Genomic DNA, 13,525 nt, shown 5'->3' with positions numbered 1-13,525 from the left:
TCCTGAAATTCTGCTGTCATATTGATCAACTGGGATTAGGCTGAAGTCCAATTTCCTGGCAACAATATCCTGATTTAAAAAATGGTTAAATCGGGGCATGACGGCACATGCCTGTAATCAGTGTTACTTGGGAGGCTGAGGCAGGAGTATTACTTGAACTCAGGAGATCAAGGCTGCAGTACACTGTGATCCTACTGTGAATAGCCACTGCACTGCAGCCTGAGCAACAAAGCAAGACACCCATCTCTCAAAAAAAACAAAAGTCCAAAGCCTCATGCTGACTGAGCTATAGACCAGCTTCTGAGGTATGCCAATAAATAAATTGATGACTATACTAATGCTTCGTATATATAACTGATAAGCCAGGGACAAGGTTTATTCCCTCAGTTCTTATGTTCTAAGAGATATTTTTAGTTCCGGCTAAAAAGTGTTTTCAGTGTCCTAAAATAGACTGGCAAAGGTTAGAGATCTTAAATTTGCAGTTTTGTTTTGAAAGGGTGTGGTTTGAAGCTTAATGTTAACCTCATGTTAGCTATAAGATGTAAGGCTGTTGAATAGGAGCTTATAGCTTTATCCCAGATTTTAAAGACATTATTATTTAGATTTTTTTATGATTAGGAAAGCATTCAGAAAAATTACTTCTGAACCTTAAAAGTAATCGTATTAAGTTATATGTTTTGTTTCTCCCATTCAGTGAGTTAGAATGTTGTAAAATGGGGTTTTCACAAGCAGATGACGTGCTATGGTTTTGATTTTCATAGTAAACCCTTTGGACTATGCCGATAGTAGTGTTTTTTACATTCTTGTGTTTAAAGACATTAACATGTTTTAGAAGAGTCGTACTAAGTGCTGTCCTAATCAAGATAAATGGAATCATCAGCAAGCCTGTGGTCTGCCCACCACTCTCTGCCTTGGCAATAGCTCATCTTTTTTTGTTAAGTAGTTTTCTAAATATTTGGATAGATCGCCTAAGTTATCAGTGTGATCAGTAAAGTTATCAGTAAACCTTAATTCAGTGTGATAAAGCACAAGCAAAATGTGAATTATCCACATAGTATTTTGGTAACTGTTAAAAAACATAATTTGAACTTTTATTGTAAGTGAAACTGATGATCACTAATGATAATTAAACTTTCTGCTTAGGGTTTGTATGGCACATTTTAAATATGGGACAGTACAGAGAATAATGTATAGAGTGCCCATGAAACTATTATTCATATTTTTAAAATCTTGTTTGCCAAGCTTGCTTAAGAATTCTGAAGTTGGTGTTTATCCTCTTCATTATGATTTTATTTTTACTACATATCTGTATCTCCATAAACATGGGCTTTTAGATGCGGAAAATCTTTGTTACAGTTATGATTTCCTGTCACATTTTCCCCAGTATTGGAATTCGTAAATCCCACCCACTAAGTACTTCCATGGAGAGACTTGTTTCTATTCCTTTCTAGGCTAGGCTGCCAAGCCAGCATTCTCCAGGAGGTTTCTATTATTTTTATTTTTCCATTAGTAGGAGTTACCTAAGCAGTATTATTTTTTAAACCTTTTAATTCTCAAACAATTTAGATTTAAACATTAGCTAACTTTTAAATTCAGCATTTAATTTTTAAATTTATACTATTATTATTATTTATTTTTTGTCTTTTTTTGATACAGGGTCTCCTTCAGGTTGGAGTGTGGTGGCGCAATCTTGGCTCACTGCAGCCTCCACCTCCTGGGGTTAAGCGATGCTTCCACCTAAGCCTCCCGAGTAGCTGGAACTACAGGCACATGCCACCATGCCTGGTTAATTTTTGTATTTTTTGTAGAGACGGTGTTTTGCCATGTTGCCTAGGCTGGTCTTGAAATCCTGGACTCAAGCGATCTGCCCGCCTCGGCCTCCCAAAGTGGTGGGATTACAGGCGTGAGCCACTGTCCAGCCCAATTTTTAAAATTAATTTTTTATTTTGTAATTTAAATTTTTAAAATTTTATTTTTCCTTAATATAGTCTTATTAAGCTTCTATAGGCAGATTGTCACTTTTGTACTTAAAATGAGAATCATGATGATGTCTTTATCAATTTGGAAAAGAGTTCAACTAATAGCAACTGTATTAAGGAAAAAAAAGCTTTATATTCTGTCATTGATGGCAGGTGAATAAAAAGCATTAATAACTCTTGATTTATTCTTTAGTCTCTGGTTTACTATATGACCCAGACAAGCAATCCTTTTTCCAAGTCATGACATGAAAGTGTGTATATAAAGCATTTATGATTCCTCTGTTTACTTGACTTAATATTGAAATCTAGGGCTTGCCCATAAACTGATTCCACAGTTTTGCTTCTGCCCTAGCTACAACCAGGGCTGCTCATGTGGCTTAAATGTTTGTATCCTTCGTCAGCTGAGGAGGATATCAGAAAGGGGAGACTCATCTTCTTAGACGTTGATTCTGAACTGCTACTGCTTTACAAAGAGCACCAAATTGCAGATCTGTCCCATATCCCTAGGTCAGGAGTACACGCCTGTCTTTTTCTGCCCAGAAGTCAGTGCCAACTCACAGGTTTTAAAGATTTCTGTTAAATAGTTCCTTTTGTCTTCATTTTAAGTATCTAGCAACTCTAAAAATTTGCCTCCTATATGGAATTTATTTTTTTATTTTATTTTATTTTATTATATTTTATTTTATTTTATTTTATTGAGACAGAGTCTTACCTTGTAGCCCAGGCTGGAGTGCAATAGTGTGATCTTGGCTCACTGCAACCTCTGCCTCCTGGGTTCAAGTGATTCTCCTGCCATAGCCTCCCAAGTAGCTGGGATTACAGGCACCCACCACCACGCCCAGCTAATTTTTGTATTTTTAGTAGAGACAAGGTTTCACCATGTTCGCCAGGCTGTTCTTAAACTCCTGACCTCAAGTGATTCACCTACCTCGGCCTCCCGAAGTAGCTGGATTACAGGTGTGAGCCACCACGCCCGGCCTCTGGGATTCTTTTTTTTTTTTTCCCAGTTGTTTCTACTTAACAGAAAAATGATTTATTAAAGTGGCCAGCATTTCTTTAAGAGGAAATAAAAACCACACCCAAGATATTTAATGAAAAATTATATAAATAGGAAATAAACAGAATTTTAAAACTAAGAATTGAAGTGCATATTACAATTGAGATGTATTCTCATACCATAAATTCACTCCTATAAAGGATACAGTCAGTGATTTTTAGTACATTCACAAAGTTGTACAATCACCATCCCTATCTAATTCCAGACATTTTTTATCACCCCAAAAATAAACCCTGTACTCATTAAGCAGTCATTTACCATTTCTCTCTCCCCTCAGCACCTGGGAACCACTAATCTTTCTGTCTTTATGGATTTGCCTATTCTGGACATTTCATGATTTCATGTAAATAGAATCATGTAGTACATGTCCTTTTGTGTCTCACTTTTTTTTACTTAGCATGTTTTCAAGAGTCATCTATGTTGTAGCATAAATCAGTGTTTCTTTTTAAATTAATTTCTTTTTAAAAGTGATATTATACTTTTTGTTTTTAAATATTGAAATGAGGTCTCACTATGTTGCCCAGTCTGGTCTCGAACTCTTGAGCTCAAGCAATCCTCCTGCCTCAGCCTTCCAACGTGCTGTGATTACAGGTGTGAGCCACCACACCTGGCCTCATTTCTTTTTATGTGTGAATAATATTCCATCATATGGCTATACCACATTTGTTTTATCCATTCATCAGCTATGGGCATTTGGATTGTTACCATGTTTTTGGCTGTCATGAATCGTGATACTATAAACATTTGTGTACGTTTTTGTGTGAACGTATGTTTTTAGTTCTTCTAGGTATACACCTAGGAGAGGAGTTGCTGGGTCATATGGAAGCTCTATGTTTAACTTTTTGAGAAACTCCCAAACTGTTTCCAAAGCAGCTGCACAGTTTTTACTTTCCCACTAGCAGAGTATGAGGGTTCCACTCCTCCACATTCTCACCAACGCGTGTTATTGTCTTTCTTCAATTATAGCTTTCCTAGTGGGTGTTAAGTGATACCTCATTGTAGTTTTGATTTACATTTCCCTAATGACTAGATACATTTGAGTATCTTTTCATGTGCTTCTTGACCATTTGTATGTCTTCTTTGGAGAAATATTTATTTAAATCCTTTGCCCTTTTTGAAATTGGTGTATTTCAAGTGCTATTATAAGTACTATGAGTACTTTTAGAGAGAGAATTTTGTAGAATTGAATGATAATATATAAGTAAAATGTATGTGGAGAGTTGACTGCCACATAAGACATAAAAATAAGCAAAACTGGTTTATACAAGTGAACAGTATTCACCGACATGTATTATTGAAATGGTGCCAAATTATTTTATAACTTTAGTGTCTGATTTTAAAAACTGTTGTAATGTTAGTGATATTTTACTATATTCTACTTAGAATAATGTTGGTAAAGTTTATAGAGTTTTCAGTTGTGATCGCTCATGCCATAATTATGTACCTGTGCTGTCTAAAATATATCCACTAGTCACATGTAGCTATTTACATTTAAATTAATTAAAATAAAAAGTTCAGTTACTTGGTCACACTGGCCACATTTCAAGCGTTCAGTAGCCACATATAGCTAGTGCCTACCATGTAGGACACTGCAAATATACGTTTCCACATCATCACAGGAAGTTCAATGGAATAGTGCTAATCTAGATGTACTATATCCTGAAATTCTCTTTCCTTTCTTCCTTCCTGCCTCCATTCTTTCCCTTCCTTCCTTTCTTTCCAAGACATGGTCTTGCTATGTTGTCCAGGCTGGACTGAAACTCCTGGACCCAAGTGATCCTCCTGCTTCAGCCTCCATTGTAGTTGGAATTACAGGCACATACCACTGCACCTGGTTTATTATGAAGTTTCTTACTCTAAGGAAAATGTCAGTGGAAGTTTTATTTCATTTATGTTTTAACCCACATTATCTTAAAGCCTTACCTTTGAAATCGAACATATAGGCTGAGCACGGTGGCTCATGCCTATAATCCCAGCGCTTTTGGAGGCCAAGGCAGGAGGATTGCTTGAACCCAGGAATTTAACACCAGTCTGGGCAACATAGAGAGACCCTATCTCTACAAAAAATAAAAAAATTAACTGGGTGTGGTGGTTTTTGCCTGTAGTTCCAGCTATTCAGGAGGCTAAAGTGGTAGGATTGCTTGGGCCTGGGAGGTTGAGGCTGCAGTGAGTCATGATCATGCCACTTCTCTCCAGAAAGAGCAAGACCTTGTTTCAAAACAAAAGGGGTGGGGAGGGGAGGAAGGAATTTAGAGAACATGCAGGTCATTGCACAGAACGGAAGTATACCTGTATGTATTATTAAAGTTTGTGATACAGTATTTGTTAGCCTACACACAGGCCAATTGGTTATTTTTTAAGTAGCTTTTATCCATCCAGTGTGGAAATACTGAATATTTATGACTAGGTCCTGAAATTTAGACTTCAAGAGTAGTCATTGGTTCATCTCTAAGTCATGAGCAGTTAGCTGTCTGTTCATTAGTGCATCCTTAAAAAAATCAGTGTTTTGAGTTGGAGAAGTTGTATCTTTTAGAAAATTGAGGTAAGGATTAGGAAGCTGTGATTGGTTTTCTTTTTCTTTTTTGTTTATCCATTTCTCATGGTGGAATTTTTTTCCTCAATTATTTGTTCTATTCATTGTTAACGCATTTTATTCAAAGACTCCCCAATTTCTAATGCTATTCTGAGAATGTTTGATCTTTCTGTAATTTTTCTTTTCTGTGTATAAACAGATTGCTCTTCATTGCCATGTGTTTTTTTTTTTTATAATTTTGTCCTCTCATTCTCTCCTTTTATTATTGAGGTTTGGATCTCCAACTTGCTCTTTCTAAACTTTGATCATCTTATATAAGTTTCATGAGTCATGAATTAACAACTGGTCATTAACTCTAGCTACATATTAATGACAAAATATGTAATATAGCATCATAGAGACCATCAGTGTGACAGGTTGGAAAGCAGGTAGTTTTTTGTGTATTAAATGGTATTTGGGGGGATCTACTATCTGGAAAAGTCATTGTAGTGATTTTTTTTTTAATGCCATTTTGAAACTTTTTAAAGCCCCTAACATTAAGAAAAATACTAAGGGACATAATTTTCACTAAAGTTTACTCTTGAATTTATTATTAACATCTAATTAGAACCAATTGAATTTGGAATTATGTTCTGCTCTAAAGAAATGTGTAGATAAAATTAGGAGATTAACAGATAATTAACAAATAATTTGGAAGGTATTGTTTTTCATCATCGTTCTACCGAAGTATTGTTAAAACTGCCAGCAGAAACCATGGTCAGCTGAGTTGATTTTCCTTTTTTCATCTATTGCCAGCCTGACTAATGAATTTCTGTGTGTGTGTGTGTGTGTGTGTGTGTGTACATTAAAAGAGCATAACAAGAACGTGCACAGTTGCACATTTTTTCAAAGCCTCTTGAATCTGAGCTAACTCAGCATCATTTCTACTTGTCCTTGAGAACTGAAGCACTGAGGTTCTGCTGTTGCAAGTGTCCGTTGCTGTCCTGATTTGGTGAAATGTGTTAGAGATGTTTATGGTTCCAGGTTAGCATTTCTCCTTAATATGCATGTTGTTGTCTATTCTTAGGGAGTATTTCTCCTTTGTTTGCATACTCTGAACTTTTAATCACTAAAATGCCTGGTTCCTGTTGAATATATACGTAGATGACTTTCTCAAAGAGGGCCTTACCTAAGAGGCCTCTGGCATATTTTCTGTGATAAAGATGATAACAATTGGCCTTTATACCAAGTGGCATTTTATAGAGTTGCAATAAGTGGATTATCTTCTCTTATAAATGGGTTGTTAGCCATGAAACTATTAAGATGTGGTAACAGAGTGTGGTAAATAGAAGATTGCATGGTTCTGTAAATGCTGAAAACTGCTCATAAATGGGGTGCAAGCACAGCCCCATATGGACTTGTTAGAAGGGAGTACTTCCAGTAGGAAAAGCTTTGCAGGTGACAATCAGAATAAATGGTACAGGATTTTGTTACTGTAAGCCATCCAACCTAGTATACTCATATCTCACCTCAATATACCTCACTCAGTTCTCCCCAAGTGCCAGATCTTTAAAAAGAAAAAGAAAACCATTTGATTAGGTCACTTTCCTACCTGAATGACTTAACTGTTGCTCTGTGATAGACTGAAAGCCTGATCGTGGTCTTCAAGGCCTTTTGTGGCCCACCCTTCTCTATAATTAGAATGTCCCAAATGACAGCCTGGCCTGTATACAAGGCCAGATTTGCAGCTACTCTTAAAACAATAGTCATTGTTTATTAAGCACTTACTGTATGGCAGGCACTATTCCACACATTTTATGTGAATTAACTGGTTTAATCACAACAACTCTACAAGCCAATTATTATTAGCCCTATTTTACAGATGAAAACACAGAAACACACAACAGTTAAGTCATTCAGAAATACATAGGGAGGAAATGTCAGTGCTGGAATCTCATCCAACCCACTTAACCCTAGACCCACGTTACTATCTGAGATGAGATAGGCTGTCCATGTAACCTATAACACCACTGTTCATAATTTCATATTTGTCGAATTATTTGAAGCCTCCCCAAGACTCTAAGCTGCATGAACCATGCATGTTTAGAGCCCATTACAATCACCTGAAGTGTACTGGGTGGTCAGTGTTTATTTGTTGAATGAATGAAAATGATTTTATGTGATGAATCACCGAGCTTAAACATGAGAATAGGGCCTCTTTTATAAACAAAACGTTTAACCCTTTAGTTCATTGTCATTTGTAAAATGGGAGAATGATACTGAAATTTCTGTATGCCTGTTGGATTCTAATACAAAAAAAAGTGTAACTTCATAATGGCTAAATATTTGTTTTTGTAGTTTTGTTTTTATCTCAAGTATAAGAATAGACATTAATTAGTTTATGTTCAGTAACACCCATCCTTAATGTCAATAATTAAAATACATTGGCATACGTAATCTAATTTAGGTTATGTTTACAGTAAATTGTTATTTTATTGAAAACCTTTTAAATAGCAGTTGTTACCAAACAAAAATACACATTCTAATTTTGGCCACATTAAATTTTTTTATTTCTAATTAAATCTATGTAATTATTAATAGTGGAGTTCAAAGTAAAAGAATTACAAAAATGTAATTTGATAAGGAAAAATTGGATTTTATAACATTAAATTTGTAATCATAGCATTATTATTTTGAAGATACTTGGCAGCTCAATTTTTTTTTTTTTTTTTTTTTTGAGACAGAGTCTCGCTGTGTCGCCCAGGCTGGAGTGCAATGGCGCAATCTCGGCTCACTGCAAGCTCCGCCTCCCGGGTTCACGCCATTCTCCTGCCTCAGCCTCTCCGAGTAGCTGGGACTACAGGCGCCCGCCACCACGCCCGGCTAATTTTTTGTATTTTTAGTAGAGATAGGGTTTCACCGTGGTCTCGATCTCCTGACCTCGTGATCCGCCCGCCTCGGCCTCCCAAAGTGCTGGGATTACAAGCGTGAGCCACCGCACCCGGCCGGCAGCTCAATTTTTTAAATTCTTACTTTTATGATAGGCTGTAATTAAACTAGTTGTTTCCTATGTGAATATATGTAGATATGATATAAGGAGAAAATTGTATTATATTGTATGAGGAATAGAGACAATATTAATTGTATCTTGCAAAGTAGAATTTTTTCCTTTGAGGTTATTACTACAGTAATAAATCATGTTGAAGTGAAGAAATTTACACAGCATATGACTGAATATTTTCCACTGTATCAAATCTAATGGGTTTTGGGAAAACCTATAGTTTGGTAGCAGTATAGAACTGAGTTTTCGGTAAAACTGAGTATTTAAAGGACAAAACTTCAAAGGGCTTTGAGACCCATAAGACCTACAGATATTATTCAGCTTTCTGAGCAGTATTCTAGTTTACTAAGAGTGTGGAAGGTAATGTGGTGAGGCAAGGGGCGTTCAGAACACAGTGACCTACATTCCAAATACAACTCTTCTAAACTATAAGGCAGAGAATAGACTAAGTAAGGCATAAGTTAAGACCTGCCACATGGCAAACTGATTTTGGGAAGCAGTCTAGAAAGATACTTGAAAGATGTACTGACGTATAATGCCAGCAGCAGGCCATTGTCATGGTATAGAATAATGGTGATATATATTATATATATTATTCTATACCTGGACTGGCCATTGTCATGGTATAGAATAATATAGAATAATGGAGAAGTCATTCTCCCTTGCTTGGGATGGTCTGTCTTAAGCACGAGCAGCTTGAGGCTGAATTGTAGACAATAAAACGTGAGTCCAATGACAGTCTTTGTAGGTTGAGTAAGAGTATTTGTGTACTAGCCATTTTAGTTGTAATGCATTCACAGAATGATTACAGTCAGAATTGCAGTAACATTTTAAACACAAAGGAGACTATCTTCATGTCAGCTTCATAGTTCTGTACCTACTCCCAGCCCTGTGATATAATCCGTATGAAATGTTACATCAGCATCCTTATATAAAGCATACCTATAAACTGGGGTGGGACAGAGAAGTAGTGGCCAGAGAATGGAGTTTGTCACACTGATTCAGCCTGTGGGAGTGATTTTCACACTGCCTGTCAGCTTTGTGTGATAGTTAAAAACAATTTGCAAGTGACATAGTAGAGCCTTAAGGGCATAAATAGGAATTTTTAACTGGCACAAAGCCTTTTTTTAAAAAAAGCACATTTGTATAAACCAATGTTTCTATATAGTTTCTCATTTACTGGTTGTCTTCACCATAATCTTTGAAAGTGCATAATCTTATAATCATTATGTGTGTTTTACACATGAGAAAACAGTAAAAGAAATCCATGATTTGCCTTAGGATCCTGCAACTTGTGAGTAATTCAATCAGAATCCAAACTTTAATTTTCTGATGTATAAAGAAAAGGCCTCTGGTTGGATCACACTGTTGCTATGAGTTAATATGGGAGATGTCATATGTATAAAGTACCCATGAGTTTAAAGTTTTGGTTTGTTCAAGTATAATGTTTATACAGTTATTCAAGTTAAATTTAGATAAATACATGCTGAAAGAACTTGAAGGTAAAAATAGTTTCTGCAAATACTATTCCACACTTTTTCTTTATACCACTTTGAATGCTGAGTAAGGACATTGTACTGTACCATTGCCCAGCATAGTTCTGGCTTATAGAGACTTGATGGTGAAAGAAAGACTGAGAAAGAGAGAGAGGAGAGAGAAGGGGGAGGGGAGGAGGAAGGAAGGGAGGAAGGAAAAAGATTTGACAAGTGAATGTGTTTTTTAAGAGAAGCTCTTTGGGGAATAAATACAGTCTTGAAATATACCATGTAAAATAAGTTTAGTAGAAAACTATGGAGATGTGCGTAAATCATAAATGAAAATATTGATTCGTTTCTTCAGTTGTGGAATTATTCATTTCTGATTTCTTTGCACAGGCTCAAACTATATTCTAGGTAGACCCTTTATGTTTTTCAATCTGTTCCATCTATATCCACAAATTTATTACTGGCACCTACTAAATTATTTATAACCATTGTATGATCTGATTTTTGTATACATGTGTTGCTGTAGAAGTTTCACATTGTCATGAAACCAAATTATAAAAAAATTGGAGGCAAGGGGTGAAAGATCTAGGTAGTGTATGAAAGTGGAACAAGTATTTGTTGAGCCTACTATGTGCTGGGGCATCCTCTTTAACACTTCCTAGGCGTCATACCCCGACTAAAGTTCCTTCAGCTTCTCATCAACACTTTTCCGCATTTTCTTCTGAGATGACTCTTCATTTGTTTTTATTCTGACTATTGAAGCTTTTCCAGAAATGGTGCCTTGCTAAATTCCCATATATACCATGTGCTCTTTTTTTATGTTTATTATGCCCCTTGTATTGTCCCACTACCTCTAAGTAATGTGGGGAAGCAGTCACAGAGAAGAGAGATCATTGCCAACCCTGTTTTGATTCTGTTTGACACTCACTGTCTCACTTATATCCAGGTATCCTTTCACCAGTAGGTTTATGGTAGGCAGCTTTAAGATAGCCTCCAGTGATCCCACCTCCTGGAATCCATGCCTTTGTGTAATCTCTGTCCCTTGAGCATGCCTCAATTTATTATTCATTTCTAATGAATAAGACTATTTATTTGGGTGATAGTATATCACTTCCAAGAATAGCAGTGTTAACAATATCTCAGTGTTATCAAGGATTATCAGTGATTCTTGATGATGTTCAGGAGAAAAAGCTTAGAATTCACTCCTGAGTCAGGGGAAGAATGAAGTCTATGGGTGTTTAAAAGAGAGCTGTCCAAGGAGCAGCTGGAATCAGATAGGAACAGGTGTGCAAGGCAGTGTGTCTTCAAAAGATGTGTCTTCATTTGCATCAACTATTTTAACAACCTTGGGGAAGGCATTACATCTTTCAAAGCCGTTATTTTCTCATCTGTACAATGGAGTTGAACTTGATGATGATGGTTTTGATAAATCTTTTCAATTCACATTCTCTACATCCAGAAATCCAATATTTTACATTTTGATAAGAAGATTTTATTTAAAACAAAATTCATCCATATATAGTGGAGTCATTTTTTTTCCTTCAGAAATCATTATTGTAGGTGTGAAATTTATATAACATCTAAAATCTTTTGATATTATTTCTCTGGGTGTTAGCATATCTGGGCTTCTCTTTTTTGAACTGCTATTTATAGTAACTTTCTAGGGTTTTGCTTTTTATAGTTATGGAGTTTTAATGTGGCCACACTATCTTAATCATTTCGAGTTTGTGTCCCTGACAAATCAAAGAGATTTCTGACGCTAAAACCTATCAATAACCCTTCTCAGAATTCCTTGCTAGAAGAAAATGATTGGCTGCTTGTCTTTTGCTCCTCCAGTGGAGTTGGTATGTCATCCCTGAAATCATCTTCTGTACCTAAAATGTTCCAGCTACCCATCGCAGCACTCAGAATGCTGATTTGGGGCTTCCCTGACTCCTCTGCCCCCTGCAGCTGCCTTAGCTGGATGCAGGGTTTTTGCTGAGGCTCTTCCCATGCTGTTCTAAAGATTTATTAACCGTTTCTTTTCAGTGTTACAGTATCAGAAATGAAATTCTACTCACTTGCTGCATTTAAGCCTTATGTTATTCATGTCATTTACAAAATGTTCTTTCCTTTTGGAATCATTTGCAAATCAATTTAAGCTGTGTTTATCAAGCAGGACAAAAGTATACATTTTAAAAAATGTAATTATGTCCAGCAAAACTCTCACAATCTATAGTAGGAAAACCTTAAGGTGAGAGGAGTTTGGATTCCTCAAGTGTGGCTCTAGTGCTAATGAGCCTCAAAACCCAGGCACAGCCAGTTACTTCACCTCCTTCCCCCGTGAGCAAAACAACAAAACAACTAACAGCGTGAATCATTTTTCTTCAGCTCTTGGTCATTATTAAGACAACAATTAGGGGAAGTGTTATTCTCAGATTGTCTTTTTAAAATAGACACATTAATGATACTATATAAAACAGTGAGATTTATTTAAAATATTTTCAATTTAAGGGGTACGCAAATCATTAACACCAGATGACATCTACCTAGAATTTTTTAAAAGGTGGATTTGGGATACTTGTAGCCAAAATGTACAAATTTAGCTTATAAACAGTTACTGTGCCAACAGATTGGTCAGTGCAGATTGAACGTGTCGATGCAAGAAGATTTAGAGCTTTTGTTGTCCATCCTTCCTGCTAAGCTCTGGTACCTCCCTGATAACAGACCTGGTCACCAAATTGATTCAAAAAAAAAAAAAAAAACAGAAGACGGCAAACAAATGTGATACTTACAAGAAAAAAAATACTAGAATATTTTAGGGGGTTAAAAGATGCATAAGTAAAGTAAATGGATTTTTCTTAGATTTTCAAAAAGCTTGCAACAAATTTCCACTTGTTATTTTTAAAAGAATGGTGTTGAGTTTTAAATGGTAAGAATAGCTGATTTGTCATAGAGGATTGAAGTTTAGAAATGGGAAATAGCAAGTTGGGATAAGCAGGCATTTTTCTGGAGGAAGAAGTACAAATAGGGTTCCTCAGGAGTCAATGTGGACAATAATTTGAAACATTGATTTAATCTGTCTTAAGGAGCGCGTGAGTCTCTGTAGGTTTACAGTAGCAAATCCCCTGGAAGACTGATCTGACCACCTCCTGTTTATTCTCCTGGGCTCTGGAGTCTGTCTTTTCTGTTCACATTGCTGCTCTTTATATTGGAGAAATTCTTTAGTTGGATGTTAGCGAGGGTTGAGCTGTTCATGTACCTCCATTGATGGCATTTGTCAGGACCAGGTCAGCGTTTTATTTCTTTATCCCCATCTTCTACATCTGCCTCCCACGGCTGTAGGCATTTCTAATGTGTTTAGTGTTTTTCTTTTTGTTTGTGTGTGCTCTTGTATAATATGTATTTTGCATTATGTAAATCATTACATAAATGTTGTTATTCTCATTCAGT

At 36.2% G+C, this 13,525-nt stretch overlaps 1 protein-coding gene across 12 annotated transcripts in view; it reads left to right on the top strand.

Annotated features, from left to right (window-relative positions):
- PKP4 (plakophilin 4) overlaps nucleotides 1-13,525 on the top strand; it is a 227,864-nt gene that overhangs the window by 21,168 nt on the left and 193,171 nt on the right. Inside the window, exon 1 of one of the 12 annotated variants that reach the window (XM_063645985.1) lies at nucleotides 109-305. The exons of the other annotated variants lie outside the window; for them this stretch is intronic. The gene's annotated coding sequence lies outside the window, so the exon portion shown is untranslated. Of the gene's footprint in view, nucleotides 1-108; nucleotides 306-13,525 lie in introns of those variants that run through there. 12 annotated transcript variants of the gene reach the window in all.

This window comes from Symphalangus syndactylus, chromosome 9, assembly GCF_028878055.3.
Source record: "Symphalangus syndactylus isolate Jambi chromosome 9, NHGRI_mSymSyn1-v2.1_pri, whole genome shotgun sequence".
Lineage (NCBI taxonomy): Eukaryota > Metazoa > Chordata > Mammalia > Primates > Hylobatidae > Symphalangus > Symphalangus syndactylus.
Note: the sequence above shows the minus strand (reverse complement) of the source record. Positions and strands in the feature narration are given on the sequence as shown.